This window comes from Saccostrea cucullata, unplaced genomic scaffold (genome assembly GCF_032062105.1).
Source record: "Saccostrea cucullata isolate Sc308-1 unplaced genomic scaffold, CSIRO_AGI_Scuc_v1 ctg5876, whole genome shotgun sequence".
Lineage (NCBI taxonomy): Eukaryota > Metazoa > Mollusca > Bivalvia > Ostreida > Ostreidae > Saccostrea > Saccostrea cuccullata.
Genome location: NW_026929730.1, coordinates 7,044 through 11,610, shown reverse-complemented (window position 1 = coordinate 11,610; position 4,567 = coordinate 7,044). Strand labels below are relative to the sequence as shown.

Genomic DNA, 4,567 nt, shown 5'->3' with positions numbered 1-4,567 from the left:
GAGGCTGAGAGCAAAGTCACAGGAGGAGGGCCTGCAATGAGTGATGATGTAAAGCCATGGGAACAACTGGTAAATTTTTGTTTTGTGCTGCATTTATTCAACACAGTCTGTAATGGAGTAAATTATAGTCATATCATTACAAAATAAAATTATATGCCATTAGAACATGAATATTATTTAAATAATTAGAATCAAAACAGTAAAGTGTATACATTTATATCTCCATTTCTATTTGTTTTCACGGAGATAACTCTTTGACATTAGTGGAGTTGTTTTTCTTGATAATTCTACTGTTAATGTAAATGTTTACAACTACAGTGTATTAATCTACATTGAAATCTAAATCTACAATTTTATTTCACAATAAATGGAAATATAAGGAATCACTGTCGAGAGTTTTGCAAGTTAATGAAATTAATAATCAAATTATCCCACGTTTCCCACTATTGTTGATGTCCTGACATGCTATATCAACTGGCTTTTTTAGAAAATAACATACATCATTATGACTGCTGTCTACATGTAGATCATTGGAACATTTACCAAGAGTGCTCTGAAGGGGGTGCAGGGAGGAATTGATACAGCGGCACCAACCGAGCGAGGTATCATATGTATAATTAATAATTTATCACGTGGATATGAATCATGTCCAGCTACAAATCATGGGAGATCTTATATTCATGTATATATCATTAAAAAATTAAACCAAGAATAAAATGAAGAAGAATTATGAAATCATAATTTATTGGCACGAATATATAATCTCAATACCTATACATTTTACAGAGACATCATACCATTTTGAAGAAGCTGTTGAAAATACCCCAGCTGTCACATCACAAGGGGTTTCTTGGTTTAAAATGGCGATTAGAAGTAAAATAATAATGTGCGTTCATATGTTAAAACACTTAATTTCAACAGTGTTAAATTATAGTGATATTGTAATTTTATTTGACAGTTAGACAATCTGAATACAGTAGGCTTATCTAAAGTGTATAAGTTGACTTATTGTACAATTGCAACAATGGCCTGTTATAAATTATATTAATACAGAATTCATGTAATGTAAGATACTTGTGAAGAGACAGAGTTTGAGACAGGTAATATATATTAATTCATCCACTGCATGGTTATTAATAATGGTTTTGATAAGCATGAAAGAGTGTCATTTTTAAACAAATATGGGTTTGTTTCAATATCAAATTCCATAATTCCCTGTAAATTTGATCTTGTACCAATCTGTATTTATATCATGATATATGTTTTAAAATTACACCTTTTTATTATGTTTAATTTCATGATTGGTTTATAATAGATTTTTGCATAATTATTCACTGAAACTTATTGAATATTTATGGAATATTTGATTTTTCAAATCATAAAGAATCTCCGATAATTTGTTGCCAAGGCTCGGGGATAAGAAGCATACGGTACAAGCCACCGGATGAAAAATGATATCCAACTATAAACCATTGGAGCTCCTATATATGTTATGTATCTATAAACATTTGTGATAATTCAACTCTTTTGTTTTGTTTAAGGTGTTTTGGCAAATTCCCTACCCTTTGCTGATGGAGCAGCTGCATATCCATATGCATATAAGAAAAAGAGAAAAAATTCTCAAAGTATTAAAGTATGGATATATTAATCTGTGGCCTTTTTCACATTACATTTCCTCTGGTTCATGCAAACCTGACTATTATTTAAGCATACTGAATGCAAAACACAACACTATAAAGTTAGTGAAATTATACTCAAGTTTTTTTTGTTAAAAGGACCACTAATGATGAAGTTGGTATTTTTAGGTCACCTGTGTCACTCAGATGACCTATTGTTTTTATCTGTTTTCATCTGTCTTCGTTTGTAAACTCTTGAACATGTTCATTAAGCTTCTTCTCGGGACCCACTGAACCAGTTTCAGCCAAATTTGGCATATAGCATCTATGGATAAAGGGGAACAAACACTGTTGCAGTTATGAGTCTCAGACTATCTCTTTAAAAAAAGATTCATTGCTTAAGTACAGACACACCCTCAGCTCATAAGCAATTTTTATGTCAAATATAAGCTTTAAGGATTCTCTGTATAAAATTAAAGCTTGACCATGATAGCATGACCAGAAAGACAGGTAGACAGACAGGCAGTCAATGTTATTCCTTTCTACCTGAAATACATTATTTATGATGTTTTTTTTAAAGAAGAAACCCATTGAAAGTATGCTATTTACCTATTTCAGGTGATGAATCATCCAACTTCAGAAGAGAGTTTCTGGAGGGGAGAAAGAAAAAAAACAAGGCCGTTGAAGAGTACAGGAAAAAGATTTTACTCCTGGAAAAAAAGTGCAACAACAGAGTAAAGTCCAGAGGAGAGCAACAACAGCACTGGAAATCTTGGCCAAAAAATTTCAGGAATCTACCCAGTCCCCCTCCCCATTTTCCGTCTCTCCTCTTATTAAATTTAGTTGATAGTTTAATCTTTATAAATTTTTTTGAAGTTTACAGAATTTGAAATAATATCATAGGAATATTTCTTATTTTCTGTATATTTAAGGTATTCAATGTATAACTGAAGGATTTTGAACATTTTTGAATAATTCTAAACTAGTTAAAAATACTTTGCTAGATAACGATAAATGTGAAATGAACCAAATTTACAAGACTGATAACATGTAAGGAGACGACCATTTAGCACATTAAAAGTTTTGAAAAGTTATCTGTCCTTGATGAAAATTTTTGATTTCACAATATTTCTGCGGTAAATCGTTAATTTTATTTCATATTTTAATAAAGAGGGAGTTTATGCATATTTTCACGAAGAGATTTGTTTTGAATTCAAAATACTTTTTCAATATTTTATATAAAAAAAAAAAAACACACATGCAGTGCCCATAGACTTCAATGTTAAACTCAAGGTGATTTTAATTGGACAATAATCAAAATTTTGTAAATTCCTTGGTGGAGCATTTTTATTTGATAACATCTTTAAAATGCTACCTGTCTTCCGCGTGGTGCAGTGGTTAGAGCGTCTGCTCTAGAGTCGTATAATAAGGAGTCAATCCTTATGTCGCAAGTTCGAATCCCACTGTCTCCATATGTGTGAAAAATTCTGGAGAGGGGCGTTAAACAACATAAAATAAATCAATCAAAATGCTGATATGATTACAAATATCGGACTATTCATTTATTAGGCACAAAATATGGTCGTTATACATTGAATACCTTAAGCATTAATCAACAGTGTTTAAAAGTTAACTGGGAAATTAAATTTGTTGATCACGTGATCAAATCCTGTAAAATCGGTAGGGTTTCCTAGTAGAATTGATCATGTGCCCATTCACAAAGTTCATTTCCAAGTGAACCTTTAAACATTGTAAATTATTACTGATACAGTCAGTTCATACAGAATTGAACATACTCTCTCTTCAATAGGTTGATCTAAGGAAAATATTCTCAAATCTAAATATATTAAAATTTAAGAATGATAATTAGGTTTGTTTAAAAGATAATAGAACAAGCATCCCCATCAAGAAGCTCTCTTTTAAGGTTGTATGGTTCATCACCTGAAATATATAGTGTCATATTTATTGTGTCATCATAAGAGTTATTCCCCTTGAAATCGCTCAAATTTGTATGGTGATAATGTTTTTTCATGCATCACGTACGATTATTTATTTATCAGTATTATGTTCTAATGTGGATAAAAACATTATGTCCGATTCATATTGATGTTATCATTTTGCTGCAGTACTTCTCTCATATTTTCCTAATCCTTTTGGAAAATTCTTGTGTACATCATTGTTATGCATGTATGTTATTTTTGAATACTGGCTATTCCAAGAGGAAAAATCTTTTAGCTTACATTTTTGTCCCCCGCTTTCGCAAAAGCGAGGGGACATTAAATCTCATTCGTCTGTCCGTCTGTCCGTCCGTCAGTCTGTCCGTCCGTCACAAAAACTTTAACCTTACCCATAACTTTTGATTTAGTGGAGATATGATTTTCGTATTTCATATGTATATTCCTTGTGATAAGACCTTTCTTTGGGTACCACCAAATTTGACCTTTTGACCTTGACCTTGGAGTTTGACCAACTTTTGCTCAAAAATTCCAAACTTTTACTTTGGCCATAACTTTTGAATGGTAGGTACTAGGACTTTTATATTTCATATATTTATTCTTTGTGACAAGACCTCTTATTGGATACCAACAACTTATGACCTTTTGACCTTGACCTTGGAAATTTACGTACTTATGAAAAAACTATAACCTTGACCATAATTTTTGAACGGTTAGGGCTATGACTTTTATAATTCACATATGTATTCTTGTAAGAAGACCTTGCATTGGATACCAAGACCTTTGACCTTTTGACCTTGACCTTGGAGTTATAAATACTTTTTAAAAATTATAACCTTGGTCACAAATTTTGAACGGTATATACAATGACTTTTATATTTCACATATGTATTCTTTGTGGCAAGACCTTTCATTGGATACCAACAACTTTGACCTTTTGACCTTGACCTTGGAGATTTACGTACTTCTGAATAAACTTTAACCTTGACCATAACT

General features: G+C 31.6%; 1 long non-coding RNA gene across 1 annotated transcript; it reads left to right on the top strand.

The window, feature by feature from the left end:
• Positions 1–1,068: 1,068 nt before the first annotated feature.
• Positions 1,069–2,482, top strand: LOC134282043 (uncharacterized). Its single transcript, XR_009995212.1, has 3 exons — positions 1,069–1,100; positions 1,542–1,625; positions 2,235–2,482. It is a non-coding gene; the product is annotated as an uncharacterized LOC134282043 (long non-coding RNA).
• Positions 2,483–4,567: the final 2,085 nt, after the last annotated feature.